Genomic DNA, 16,112 nt, shown 5'->3' with positions numbered 1-16,112 from the left:
TATATGCCATATCTTCTTTATTCATTCATCTGTTGATGGATGTCTGGACTCTTTCCATAGTTTGGCTATTGTGGACATTGCTACTATAAATATTGGTGTGTGGGAGGGTTCCCCTTTCTTCGCCAACATCTGTTGTTTCCTGACTTATTAATTTTAGCTATTCTGAATGTGTGAGGTAGTATCTCATAGTGATTTTGATTTATATTTCCCTGATGCCCAGTAATGTTGAGCATTTTTACATGTCTGTTAGCTCTTTGTATGTTTTCTTTAGAGAAATGTCTCTTTAGGATACTAGCCCTTTATCTGATATGTCATTTCCAAATACCTTCTCCCATTCTGTCAGTTGTGTTTTAGTTTTGTTGACAGTTTCCTTTGCTCTGCAAAATCTTTTGATCTTGAAGTCCCAGTAGTTCATTTTTGCCTGTTTCCCTTGCCTTTGGAGACAGGTCTAGCAAGAAGTTGCTGTGGCCAGGGTCAAAGAGGTTGCTGCCTATGTTCTCTAGGACTTTGATGGATTCCTATTTGACATTTAGGTCTTTCATCCATTTTGAGTCTACTTTTCTGTATGGTGTAAGGGAATGGTCCAGCTTCATTGTTCTGGATGTGGCTGTCCAATTTTCCCAACACCATTTATTGAAGATACTTTTTTCCATTGGATATTGTTTCCTCTTTGTTGAAGATTAGTCGTCCATAGAGTTGAGGATCCATTTCTGGGTTCTCTATTCAGTTCCAATGATCTATGTGTCTGTTTTTGTGCCATTAACATACTGTTTTGATGAATATATCTTTGTAATAGAGCTTGAAGTCCAGAATTGTGATGCCACCAGCTTTGGTTTTCTTTTCAACATTCTTTTGGTCATGCAGGGTCTTTTCTGGTTTCATAAAAATTTTAAGATTATTTGTTCCTTCTCTGTTAAAAAAGTGTATGGTATTTTGATAGGGATTGCATCAAATGTGTAGATTGCTCTAGGTAGAATAGACATTTTAATAATATATTTCTTTTGGATCCATGAGCATAAAATGCTTTTCTGTTTCTTTGTGTCTTCTTCAATTTCTTTCATGAGGGTTCTATAGTTTTCTGAGTACAGATCCTCTGCCTCTTTGGTTAGGTTTATTCCTGGGCATCTTACGGTTTTTAGTGCAATTAAAAATGGGATCAACTCCTTAATTTCTCTTTTCTTCTGTTTCATTGTTAGTTATAGAATGCAACTGATTTCTGTGCATTGATTTATATTCTGCCACTTTGTTGAATTTTTGTATGAGTTCTAGTCATTTTAGGGTGGAGCCTTTTGGGTTTTCTGCAGAGAGTATCATATCATCTGCAAAGAGTAAAACTTTCACTTCTTTTTTGCTTATTCAGATGCCATTTGTTTATTTATTTATTTAGTCAGTTATCTTTTCTGATTGATGAGGCTAGGACTTCTAGTACTATGTTGAACAACAGTGGTGATAGTGGACATCACTACTATGTTCCTGACCTTAGGGGGAAAGCTCTCGGTTTTTCCCCAGGTTCTTTATGTTTCTTTGTCCTTGCTTTTGTTCAAGCCTTCTCTCTAGGACTGGCTGTGGAAGATCTATTCTGCCAGTCTCAGGTTGTTTTCAGGAGAAGTTGCAATGCATTTAGTTGTCAGTGTGCTCATAGGATGAGGGGAGCTCAGGATCCTTCTATTCCACTATCTCCTCAGCAAACAGAGAATTTTCTTCTTTTCCACAGCTAAATAATATTTCATTTTATTTACACCCCACACTGTAGTTACACATTTTGCTCATCCATTCATCCATCAATATTGTGTATTAGATCTGCTGTTGGATCTAGTTGGTTTATTTTGTTGTATAAGTCCTCTGTTTCCTTGATGAGTCTTCTGTTCGGTTTTCTATCCATTATTGAGAATGGGTTACTGAAGCTTCAACTAGTGTCTATTTCTTCCTTTAAGTCTATAGATTTTTGTTGCACATATTTTGATGGTTTGTTATTAGATGTGTAAATGTTTATAATTTTAATATCTTCTTGCTGTATTTGACTCATTTATCTTATACAATCTCGCTTCATAAAAACTTTGATTTAAAATCTATTTTGTTTGATATTAGTATAGCCACCTCCCTCTCTCTTTGCTATTATTTGTGTGAAATATCCTTTCCCATCCTTTTACTTTCAACCTGTTTGTTGATCTAAGTCTCAGAGAGAACATGGTGCCTATGAAATTGACGAAAATTAACCATAATTTACTGTTCATATTTCCAGTTGATCCAAAATTATAAAATAGTTAGATTCTGCCAGAACATTTGTTGCATAGGTGAGGAGATAAAATTCTGTTTCACTCTAACATTGTACCACAGTTCTCACTCATTGTTTCTTAAAATATATATATACATATATATTTTTTTTTCTCTTTTTCCATCTTCCTTCTCAAACTCTTAGCATGTGTATGTTGTCCTTCATGATCATATGCCATAAATTCCCTTGGGCTTTGTTCATTTTTCTTTACTCTGCACCTCAGAATGCATGATTTTATTTGCCCAATCTTCAAGTTTCCTGATTCTTTTTAATATTTCCCCAAATTTGATTTTGAATCTCTATGGTAGATGTCTTATTTATACTACTATGTTTTTGATCTTCATGATTTCTATTTAGATCCTTTTTATCTTTATTGATATTATCTTCTGATTCATACTTTCTCTGAGACCTTTTAGTGTTTTGTCCATAGTTTTCTTCCACTTATTTTTAAAAACACATTTAAGACAGCTAAAGTCTTTGTCTAATTAAGTCCAGTGATGCAGCTTCCTTGGGGATGGCTGCTGTCAATTATTCTCCACCACCCCCCCCGTGATTGGAATATACTTTCCTGTTTCTTTTTATGGTTTGCATTTTCATTGCTGTTGTTAATATTTGGGGGGGCTTCATTTGTCTGTTTAGCTAGATTATTTTTTGCAAAATCTATTTTTTTTTTCAGGTATAGTCACTGAAACCTTTCTTTAGTTTTCTCTTTCGGCAGTCAGTGACCTCACAGAGATTGAGATTCAAATGTCTGGATCCAGTAATTGGAGAAAATAATAAAGTGTTGTTTATCTTTAAACTCTCTCAACAGATGCTTCCTGAGAATCCATTTGTGACACAGGTGTTTGAGACAATAACCTAACCCTTCTCCAGTGAAATGCCAGAGAGATTAAAACACCCAAACCCATTTATGGTATCACAGTTCTTACTGTCTAGGCTGGTAATAGTCACACCAAAATTCACCAAGATATACCAGTATCTCTCTCTCTCTTTTAAATAAAACAATGCCCTAAATGCTACAAGTGCTTGGCTAGTATTGAAATTTTAATAGCATTTTATTTTGATCTTACAAACTCAATAGATATTTTGTTAGAAGGAATGATTCTTGGACCTCCTTACTCCATCATCTTCAGTCTCCATCTAATTTATGATATGTGAAATTTTAAATATTGTAGCTTCGTAAGACTTATATAGTTGATGTTGGGAAGGATAGATTGACTTTCAAAATTTGGGGAATTTTGAAATTTCCAAATTTCAAATTTGGGGTGCCTGGGTGGCTCAGTTGGTTAAGCATCTGACTCTTGGTTTTGGCTCAGGTCATGATCTCAGGGTCAAGAAATCAAACCCTCCATGGGATTCTGTGCTCAATATGTCTGCTTGAGATTCCCTCACTCACTCTGATCCACCCCCCACTTCTATTGACTCTATAAAAATGAATAAAATCTGAAAAAAAATAACTTATATTAGGTTAAAAAAAAACTTTATATAAGAAATTATGAGTTTTACAGGCTGGTGGCTAGGGCCAAGATAGATCAAAAATATAAATCATTTTATATATATGTTTTCTAAATTGAGTGTGTATCTGGAAGGCATGCAATATTGAAGAAATCAAGGAATATTTCCAAACATAAGCTGGCAGAATACAGAAAACAGGATGTAGAAGAAATGTATAATGATTAAAAACTTAAGCTAATTCATTTCAAGTAAGAAATTAAGTAACTGGTGAACATGAGATCCTAAGACTCCTAGGGATGTTTTACAGCTTATATATAAATATGGGGCAAGAAGATAAAAGTAACAGTATAGTTGAACCTGTTTTGTATAGAGGCTTCCAAAACATGTTATTCAAACTTCAAAACTAATACACTAAAAATATACTGCCCTTGACTCTGGACAAAATTTTTATCCTAATTTTCTTTTATGTGAATATATATATATAGCTTCTGTTCTAATATTTTACTTGTTTATGATTGTTCATTTTTCTTAAATAACAAATTGCTTTTATTTATGATCTTTTAACTTAGAGTCCTTCAACAAGTTACATTCAATAGCTCTCAAGACACAGTTAATAGTACCTGTATTTTGTAGTATCTTTATTTTTCCTTTATCCCAGAAATAGGAACTTCCTTCTGTTCAGGGAGTCTGGACCCCATTAAAGAGACATAATGTAAAAATCTAAATTTCTGGCACAGAGATTCCCAAACTTAGGCATTTATTTTGTTCAATTCCCATATGTAAAATCAAAATAGAACAAAACCAGCTGCTTAGTTCTAATCATTGTTTTTGAGAACCAAAGTGAAAAAATAATGCTTTTCTAATATTCAATTTCTTTGGGTCATTTTCTATCCTGTCTATCCTTTCATTAGTGGACCTTCAGTATGTTAAATTTATCTTATTTAGTTTTATATCATCAAATCCCCCAAAATAATCCTGATAAGTTAGGAAAATTATTCTGATAATTATAATTAAGATATTTATCCACTGACTTCAATGTTGACCATATAAATCTATGAATGTTTTCTATTAGTGCCAGGACTATAAAAACCAGATTATAAGATTCAATTCAAAACAAAACCAAAGGAATTTTGCATAGCAATCAATAGTCTGCAGTTCTGAGACTGGAAAACAACCCATGCTGACTAACATATTCCACATGTAGTTCCCTATTTACAATGTTTAAATTATAGACTAATAGCATTATAACTAATTCCCGGCCACTGTTGCAAAAAATACATGTCATCCTACTTCGCCCACCCCCTCTTAACAAAATAAATGATTCAAATGTACAAGATATATCGAAATGATTCAAAAGTACAAGATATATCTAGATAAATGTCATATATTAAGTACAAAACATTAAAACTATTTTGAAAATTAATAGCCCAAGAATGACCCCACTATCAAAGAAAATAAGATTATAGGAATTTGTTATGGGTTAAATTATGTTCCCCATTGCAAAAAAAAAAAAAAAAGTAAAAATGTTGGAATCCCCAGAAGAAAAATACAGAGGATGGACCTTCCACAACAGAGCTAATGGCTATCAACATAGACAATATGTCGGAAAGAGAATTCAGGCTAACAATTATCCAGGCAATAGCTAGGTTGGAGAAAGCCATGCATGACCAAATGGAATTGATTAGGGCCGAGCTGAAAGCAACCAGACAGGATGTTCTCAATGTTAGGGCAGAGCTAAAAGCTACCAGGGCTGAGGTTCACAGTGCTCTGAATGAGTTCCAATCTAATCTAAATTCTCTCAAAGCTAGGGTAACTGAGACAGAAGATAGAATTAGTGATCTGGAGGACAAACAGAGAGAAAGGATCAAGAGGAAGCCTGGAACAAACAGCTTAGAAACCATGAAAACAGAATCAGGGAAATAAATGACACCATGAAACGTTCCAACGTCAGAATTATTGGAATCCCTGAAGGGGAGGAGAAAGAAAGAAGTCTAGAAGATAGAGTGGAACAAGTTCTTCATGAAAATTTTCCCAATCTCGCGAATGGAACCAACGTTCATGTACTAGAGGCTGAACGGTCTCCATCTAAGATTATAGATTCCAGAAAAACATCAAGGCACCTGATAGTCAAATTGAGGAATCATAATTGTATGTATAATCTCTTGAAAGCCTCTAGGACAAAGAGGCTCCTTACTTACAGAGGAAAGCCCATCAGAATAATGTCAGATCTGTCCACAGAGACCTGGCAAGCCAGAAAGTGCTGGCAAGATATATTCAGGGCACTAAATGAGAAGAACATGCAGCCAAGAATACTTTATCCAACAAGACTGACATTCAAAATGGATGGAGAGATAAAGAGTTTCCAAGACCGGCAAGGCTTAAAAGACTATGCAACCACAAAGCTGACACTGCAGGAAATATTAAGGGGGGAAGGTTCTATAAAAAAGGAAAAATCCTAAGAATAGCATTGAACAGAAATATAGAGACAATCTACAGAAAGAAAGACTTCAAAGGTAACACGATGTCAATAAAAATGTATCTATCAATAATCACTCTCAATGTGAATGGCCTAAATGCACCCATAAAACAGCACAGGGTTGCAGATTGGATAAAACGATAGGACCCATCCATATGTTGTCTACAAGAGACCCATTTTGAACCTAAAGATACACCCAGACTGAAAGTGAAGGGATGGAGAAGCATCTTTCATGCCAATGGGCCTCAAAAGAAGGCTGGGGTAGCGATTCTCATATCAGATAAATTAGATTTTAAACTAAAGACTGTAGTCAGAGATACAGAAGGACACTACATAATTCTTAAAGGGACTATCCACCAAGATGATCTAACAATTGTAAATATCTATGCCCCCAATATGGGAGAAGCCAATTACATAAGAAAACTGTTAATCAAGATAAAGACTCATATTGATATGAATACATTAATAGTAGGAGATCTTAACACGCCTCTCTCAGAAATAGATGACAGATCATTGAAGCAGAAAATCAATAAAGAAACAAGAGCATTGAATGACACATTGGACCAGACGGACCTCATAGATATATACAGAACATTCTACCCTAAAACAACAGAATACTCATTCTTCTCAAGTGCACATGGAAGATTCTCTAGAATAGACCACATATTGGGTCACAAATCAGGACTCAACTGATACCAAAAGACTGAGATTATTCCCTGCATATTCTCAGATCACAATGCTTTGAAACTGGAGCACAATCACAAGGAAAAGTTCAGAAGGAACTCAAACACCTGGAAGCTAAAGACCACGTTGCTTAAGAATGCTTGGATCAACCAGGAGATCAAAGAAGATCTTAAACAATTCATGGAAACCAATGAGAATGAAGACACTTTGGTCTAAAACCTATGGAATACAGCAAAGGCGGTCCTAAGGGGGAAATACATAACCATCCAAGCCTCCCTCAAAAAAATTGAAAAATCCAGAACACAGCAGCTGTCTCTACACCTTAAAGAACTGGAGAATCAACAACAAATCAAGCCAACTCCACACATAAGAGGGGAAATAATCAAGATTAGAGCTGAGATTAATGAGGTAGAAACCAGAGATACAGTAGAATGAATCAATGAAACTAGAAGCTGTTTTTTTTTTTAAAGAATCAATAAGATCGATAAACCATTGGCCACACTACTCCAAAAGAAAAGAGAGAAAGCCCAAATTAATAAAATTATGAATGAAAAGGGAGAGATCACAACTAACACCAAGGAGTAGAAACAATCATCAGAAGTTATTATCAACAGTTATATGCCAATAAGCTAAGCAACCTAGATGAAATGGATGCATTCCTGGAAAACTATAAACTCCCAAAATTGAACCAGGAAGAAATCAACAACCTAAATAGACCAATATCTAGTAACGAGATTGAAGCAGTGATCAAAAACCTCCCAAAAAACAAGAGCCCAGGACCTGACGGATTCCCTAGGGAATTCTACCAAACTTTCAAAGAAGAAATAACACCTATTCTCCTGAAGCTGTTTCAAAAAATTGAAGCAGAAGGAAAACTTCCAGACTCTTTCTATGAAGCCAGCATTACCCTAATCCCCAAACCAGGCAAAGACCCTACCAAAAAGAAGAATTTCAGACCAATATCACTGATGAATATGGATGCTAAGATTCTCAACAAGATCCTAGCAAACAGGATCCAACAACACATTAAAAAGATTATCCACCATGACCAGGTGGGATTCATTAATGGGCTACAAGAATGGTTCAACATTCACAAATCAATCAATGTCATAGAACAAATTAATAAGAAAAGAGAGAAGAACCACATGGTCCTCTCAATTGATGCAGAAAAAGCATTTGGCAAAATCCAGCATCCATTCCTTATTAAAAGGCTTCAAAGTATAGGGATAGAGGGAACATTCCTGAACTTCATCAAATCTACCTATGAAAAACCCACAGCAAATATCACCCTCAATGGGAAAAAGCTTGCAGCCTTCCCATTGAGAACAGGAACATGACAAGGAGGCCCACTCTCACCACTCTTGTTCAACATAGTATTAGAAGTCCTAGCAACAGCAATCAGACAACAAAGAGAAATAAAAGGTATCCAAATTGGCAATGAAAAAGTCAAACTCTCTCTCTTCGCAGATGACATGATTCTTTATATGGAAAACACAAAAGACTCCACCCCCAAACTACTAGAACTCATACATCAATTCAGTAACGTGGCAGGATACAAAGTCAAAGTACAGAAATCAGTGGCTTTCTTATAAACTAACAATGAAAATACAGAAAGGGAAATTAGAGAATCGATTCCATTTACTATAGCACCAAGAACCAGAAGATACCTGGGAATAAACCTAACCAAAGAGGTAAAGGATCTGTACTCGAGGAACTACAGAACACTCATGAAAGAAATTGAAGAAGACACAAAAAGATGGAAGACAATTCCATGTTCTTGGATTGGAAGAATAAACATTGTTAAAATGTCTATACTGCCTAGAGCAATCTATACTTTTAATGCCATTCCAATCAAAATTCCACCGGTATTCTTCAAAGAGCTGGAACAAATAATCCAAAAATTTGTATTGAACCAGAAGAGGCCCTGAATCGCTAAGGAAATGTTGAAAAACAAAAATAAAACGGGGCATCACGTTACCTGATTTCAAGCTTTACTACAAAGCTGTGATCACCAAGACAGCATGGCACTGGCATAAAAACAGACACATAGACCAGTGGAACAGATTAGAGAGCGCAGATATGGACCCTCAACTCTATGGTCAGTTAATCTTCGGCAAAACAGGAAAAAATATACAGTGGAAAAAAGACAGTCTCTTCAATAAATGGTGCTGGGAAAACTAGACAGCTATATGTAGAAGAATGAAACTTGACCATTCTCTTACACCGTACACAAAGATAAACTCAAAATGGATAAAAGACCTCAACGTGAGACAGGAATCCATCAGAATCCTAGAGGAGAACATAGGCAGTAATTTCTTTGATATCAGCCACAGCAACTTCTTTCAAGATATGTCTCCAAAGGCAAAGGAAACAAAAGCCAAAATAAACTTTTGGGACTTCATCAAAATCAAAAGCTTCTACACAGCAAAGGAAACAGTCAAGAAAACAAAGAGGCAACCCACGGAATGGGAGAAGATATTTGCAAATGACAGTACAGACAAAAGATTGATATCCAGGATCTATAAAGAACTCCTCAAACTCAACACACACAAAACAGATAATCATATCAAAAAATGGGCAGAAGATATGAACAGACACTTCTCCAATGAAGACATACAAATGGCTATCAGACACATGAAAAAATGTTCATCATCACTAGCCATCAGGGAGATTCAAATGAAAACCATATTGAGATACCACCTTACACCAGTTAGAATGGCCAAAATTAGCAAGACAGGAAACAACATGTGTTGGAGGGGATGTGGAGAAAGGGGAACCCTCTTACACTGTTGGTGGGACTGCAAGTTGGTGCAGCCTCTTTGGAGAACAGTGTGGAGATTCCTCAAGAAATTAAAAATAGAACTTCCCTATGACCCTGCAATTGCACTACTGGGTATTTACCCCAAAGATACAGATGTAGTGAAAAGAAGGGCCATCTGTACCCCAATGTTCATAGCAGCAATGGCCACAGTCGCCAAACTGTGGAAAGAACCAAGATGCCCTTCAACGGACGAATGGATAAGGAAGATGTGGTCCATATACACTATGGAGTATTATGCCTCCATCAGAAAGGATGAATACCCAACTTTTGTAGCAACATGGATGGAACTGGAAGAGATTATGCTGAGTGAAATAAGTCAAGCAGAGAGAGTCAATTATCATATGATTTCACTTATTTGTGGAACGTAACAAATAACATGGAGGACATGGGGAGTTAGGAGAAGGGAGTTGGGGGAAATTGGAAGGGGAGGTGAACAATGAGAGACTATGGACTCTGAAAAACAATCTGAAGGGTTTGAAGAGGTGGGGGCTGGGAGGTTGGGGGAACCAGGTGGTGGGTATTAGAAAGGGCACGGATTGCATGGAGCACTAGGTGTGGTACAAAAACAATGAATACTGTTATGTTGAAAATAAATTTAAAAATGATTTTAAAAATATGCTCATAAAAGAAGGGACAAACTGAGAAAGATTAAAAATTGAAGAAGACAGAAGTTTCATGAATATGGAATTAGGGCAGTTGGCCAAATGTGAATAAGGTCTATAAATTCAATAACATTGTGTCAAGGTTAATGTAAAAAAAAAAAAATGTTGGAATCCTAGCCTCTAGTATTTCAGAATGCAACCTTATTTAGTAATAGGGGTAATAAAGGTAATAGTAAAGGCAAAAACAATGGAATTAAAATGGGGTCATTAGGGTGGACTCTAATTCAATGCCCTAGGTTTTATATCTGTATGAATATATAACATTTAAATAGTAAGATAAAAAAAAACTAGCTTAATTTCAATTCTTTCTATAGTGGTAACTATAGCCTTTTTCTTGTGCCTAAGTTTATATCTCTTACTTTCTTGAACAACTTATGTTGGAGGGGGGATTGTTGGTGGGTATGCTTTAAGATATGTCTAACATCCACACTCTGTTGTTTTCTGCCTCTATACTTTTAGCTGAATTTTAAAATCTTTTGCTGCAGTTACTTCATTTGTAAAACAGGGTTATTAATAGTAACCACTTTCTAGGGACGTGATGATTAACTAATTTGATATATGGAAAGAAAATAACAGTATCCAATAGCACATATTGTGTATAGGAGGTATTATTGTTCTAATCATTCATCTATCCATCCATTTGTTCATTCACTCAATTATAAATTCATTAAATATTTGATTTTTTACAATGTGCCAGACATAGAAATAAACACTCTAAACTTACATGTTCTTCTTATCTTATACAAATGAAATGTATATGTAATTTAAAAAATCACAATGTTTACGTATCTTTTTATATTATTTATTTTTAAAAACATTATTCTTTGTATCTTTGAGAGCCCCTCTACTTCCTTTACATTCATAGGCAACTATTCTGTGTTTAATATTCACTTATCTCATTATTCTTTAAAAAATATTCATTTTTGTTTAGTGTACATATGTTTTTTTCAATTTATGCAATGGTATTATCATACCATATGCTGAACTAAGTTTCTTATCTACTAACTCAACATTATTTTTTTGTTATCCACGCAAGTTGCTATGTATGTGTCTAAACTGTTGCTTTCAACTCCTCTATCGTGCTTCTAAACACCCATTACCCAAGTTGTGGACATCCAAATTACCCTCAACATCTTGCTACCACAAATTATGCTAAGGCAAGCACTGTTAGATGTTACCTTTCTACTTGTGCTAGAATTTCCTTGGGATAGATCAACAAGCAGAATTGCTGAGCCATAAGGAATGCCTGTACTTTATTTAACTAAATTGTATCAGATTACTTTCCTAAATACTTGTGTCAATTTACAGTAACTTATACAATAAGGTTTTTAACTCCCTACAATCATGGCCACAGTTGACATTTTTCATCTTCTAAATTTTTGTTTATCTAATAATTGTGAAGTTCTGTCTCATTCTTGCTTGATTTGCATTGTCCTGATTACGGATGAATTTGAGCATGTTTTCAAATGCCCATTGGCCTTTTTTATTTTCTATTGCAATGTTTTTATTCATATCTTTTTTATTGTTTCTTATTAGGTATTTAGTTTGCTGGTCTGCCATAACAAAATACCACAGAGTGGGTGTTTTAAACCAGAAAATTTTCTCCAAATTCTGGTGGCTCCAATTCTTAGATCAAGCAGTTGGCAGGTTTGGTTCCTTTACAGGCCTCCTCCATCATTGTCTTGTAGATAGCAGTCTTTTCACTCTACCTTCACCTGGTCTTTCCTCTGTTTATGTTGTGTCCTAATTTCTTATATGGATATCTATCATATTGGATTATGTCTTCATTTTAACTTAATAACCTCTTTAAAGGATCTGTCTCCAAATATAGTCACATTATGAGATACTGGGTTTTACTTAAACATATGAATATGGGGAGGCACAACTCAATCCATAATATAAGTGATGGAAAATTTACCAAAAATATTTGAGGCTTGAATGACCTGCAGATATAAAATACTATTCTCTAAGTATAGGATTACTAACTATACCTCCCACTTATGTCATTAATTTCTTCATACAGCTGCACTTATAACTAAGTCATAAATCAGATGAGAGAAATGGTACAACATTTTTTATATTGACTGACAACTTCTATAAATATATTTTTAAATGGTAATCTTCTAAATTTGGCCTTTTATTACTTAAGGAACAACTGCTTATTATATTCTAATTCAAGTCTAAAAGATAATTAAAGATGCAAGCATATGTTTTATATTTTCATTTAGTGTTAGAAATTAAGATATAACAGATCACATTAAATATCAAACTACTTTTCTAGATAGCACAATAAAATAAATAAATAAACCAAACTTCATTTTGATTTTAGTACAGTAAGGAAAAAAATCTAAATACACAGAAAAAAAATTCTGCCTTATATTAAGGTCTTGGCAATGCAGGAATTATTTCAAAATATGATTAATATTCTATACTTAAAGCATATAAAATTAAACTTTAAAAAATAATGAATCTTTATTATATAACTTTCAGCTACAAAATAAATAAATAAATAAAACTCTCTGGATTTTCTTTGTTAGAATAACTATATGATATAGAGAAAAATTCCCTTGTGTCAATTTGAATAACCCTACCCATATTTCTAAAAAGTACACAGAGGTGTGGTATAATATGCTATATGCTATGCTTATGCCTATGCAATCTATGCTTAAGCCTATGTTTATGCTTATGCCATCTTATTGAATTAGGGCCAGTATATATTTGTCTGCAAATATTTACATGGATAGGACATTTGTGGGAAAACTAATGTAGCATACTTACTTAAACATTTTCTAGATGCCACTAATTATGATTAACAGAGGCCTCATTTAATTTAATCCTTTTAACAATTCTATAAGGTAGGTAATATTATCCATAATTTAAGGCATAGAGAAGTAAAACTACTTATCAGGGGAAAAATGCTTTTGTTCCTTTCTTTTTCCCTAGGGATTAAAACTCAACATAGTAGTAATCCAAACCAAAGAAACAGTTGCATCTATACCATGTAAGTGACAGAGATTGTCACCCATCACATTATTAAAAACAAAACAACAAACAAACAAAAAACTATACAAACTGAAATTACTCACCATGGAACAAAGTTTGGAAGTCAAATGCCATTCTGAAATCTGGAGAGGTAGGTGCTTTCTGAGTTCTGCTTAACTGGAACAGAAGCCCCTGGAGTAATAAACTTTACATCCAGGGGTCCCACCAAGTTTTTAAAAGTGAGAATCTAAAGAAGATTCCTTGCAAGGGTGTAGGGGACATAACTCTCTCTAATCAACAACATATAGAAATCCTGGAAGGACAGAAGGGAGACAAAAATAAGGGATTTAAGGAATGTCATTCTCTGGTACTTACAACAGACACTAAATACAGTCAAATAATTAGTCAAATAGCATAAATTCTCACATTAAAAACCTATTTATCTCAAGTTCTATTCCTTAATACAACATGATATAACAGATCACATTAAATATCAAACTACTTTTCTAGATAGCACAATCAAATAAATAAATAAGCCAAACTGAATGTCAGAAAAAACTGAAGAGACAAGAAGTCATCAGAACTAGTCTAGGATATAACACAGGTATAAAGTAGACAGGAAATTTAGAATAACTATAAATAGCATGCAAGAACAGATAGAGATTCTATCTTAGAGTTTATGTAACTTAAGAATCAAAAGTAAATGCTAGAAATTAAAAAAAAAAGATAAATGCTTTCAATGGTCTTATAAATATGATTGACGGCCTGAAGAAATAGTAAGTGGACCTGAGCATAAAGCAATAGAAACTTTCCAAATTGAAATACATAAAGAGAGGAGACAATGAAAGAGAGAGTATCCTAGAACTATAGGAGAACAATAAAAAATGAATGGCAATGTAAAAACCCAAAAAGAAACAGAAAATCCTGAAGGAAAAGGCCAGGGTGAAGGAAAACATAATCAACAAAGAAACAAGTTTAAGAATTACAGAGTAATATTTGGTTCAGCAGCACATATAGTAAAATTTGAATGATACAGAGATTAGTATGGGCCCTGCACAAGAATGATGTGCAAATTATTAAAATGTTGTATATCTTTTCATCAATAGATTAAAAAAAGAAACCACTTTTTTATTTTTTTCAGAAACCTCACCAGCAAAAATAAAGGGTAAAATATCTAAAATGTTAAAACAAAAAACCACCAATCTAGATTTCTAGGGCCAGTGAAATGATTCTTCAAATTTTAAGAGAATAAAGACTTTCTAAATCAAACAAAAATATAAAGGAACTATTATCACCAAACCTATCCTACAAGAAATGTTGCAAAATATTCTTCACATACAAGGAAAATCAAATAAATCAGAAATTTGTATCTACATGAAAGAAAAGCTTTGAGCAATAAATAAAGTTAAAGAAGGAGTAAATAATTTTTTGTTCTATTTCTTAATTAGCTTAAAACTTGTTACCTACATAAATATAGTCAATTGATCTTTGACAAAAGAGCAAAAGTAATGTAGTGGAGCAAGGTTAGTCATTTCAACAAATGGTGCTGGAACAACTGAGTATTTACATGCCAAAAAAAAAAAAAAAAAAAAACCAAAAACAAAAAGGAATCTAGACACATACCTCAGTTTTCTCACAAATATCAAAATAGGTAGCAGATCTAAATATAAAACATAAACTAAAATTCCTAGAAGGTAGCATAAAAGAAAACCTACATGACTGTGAGTATGGCAGTCTTTTTAGATATAATACCAAAGGCACAATCTATGAAGGAAATAATTGGTAAGCTTGACTTTATTAAAATTCAAAATGTCTACTCTGGTTAAGATGTTAAGTGAATGAAAAGACAAGCCATAGAGTGGAAGAAAATATTTGCAAAAGACAAAAGTCCTTCTAATAAAGGACTGCTTTCCAACATATACAAGTAACTTTTAAAAGTCAAAATAAGAAGGGCACCTGGGTGACTTAGTGGGTTAAGCCTCTGCCTTTGGCTCAGGTCATGATCTCAGGGTTCTGGGATCAAGCCCTGTGTCAGGCTCTCTGCTCAGTGGGGAGCCTGCTTCCCCCTTTCTCTGCCTGCCTCTCTGCCTACTTGTGATCTTTCTCTTTGTCAAATAAATAAATAAAATATTTTTTTAAAAGTCAAGATAAGAGGAGTGCCTGGGTAGCTCATTTGGATAAGCACTTGACTCTTAATTTCACCTCAGGCATAAACTAGGGTCATAAGATTGAGCCCTACATCTGAATCTGTCTTCACTTGAGGATATGCTTGAGATTCTCTTTCTTTCTTCTCCTCTTCACCCCACTCTATCTCTTTCTAAAAATAATAAATCCTTAAAAAAAAAAAGTCAAATAAGGAAAAAGAAATTAAAAAAAAAAAAAAGAACTTAATAGACAAATCACCACCACAGAAGACATAAGCTTCTACAAAAATCTTTTTCACCATTTCAATAAATGGTCTTGGAACTTGATGTCCACAGACATAAAAAGGATTTAGACACAAACCATAAGCACTAACTCAAAATGGATCCCATACCTAAATGTAAAACTCAAGTTATAAAACTCCTACAAGATTAGATAGAAAATCTAAATAACTTTGGGCTTGGAGATTTTACACATTTAAGAGATGATGCCAAAGGCACGTTACCTGAAATAAATAATTGACAAACTAGACTTTATGAAAATTTAAAAATTTTCCTCTATGAAAGAATGTCAGGAAAATGAGAAGATAAACCATAGACTGGGAGAAAATATTTA

At 34.1% G+C, this 16,112-nt stretch overlaps 1 pseudogene; it reads left to right on the top strand.

Moving 5' to 3' along the window:
- Positions 1-14,351: 14,351 nt before the first annotated feature.
- On the top strand, positions 14,352-14,451 carry LOC116869259 (annotated as a pseudogene).
- Positions 14,452-16,112: the final 1,661 nt, after the last annotated feature.

This window comes from Lontra canadensis, unplaced genomic scaffold, assembly GCF_010015895.1.
Source record: "Lontra canadensis isolate GAN:19392208 unplaced genomic scaffold, GSC_riverotter_1.0 scaffold18, whole genome shotgun sequence".
Lineage (NCBI taxonomy): Eukaryota > Metazoa > Chordata > Mammalia > Carnivora > Mustelidae > Lontra > Lontra canadensis.
Note: the sequence above shows the minus strand (reverse complement) of the source record. Positions and strands in the feature narration are given on the sequence as shown.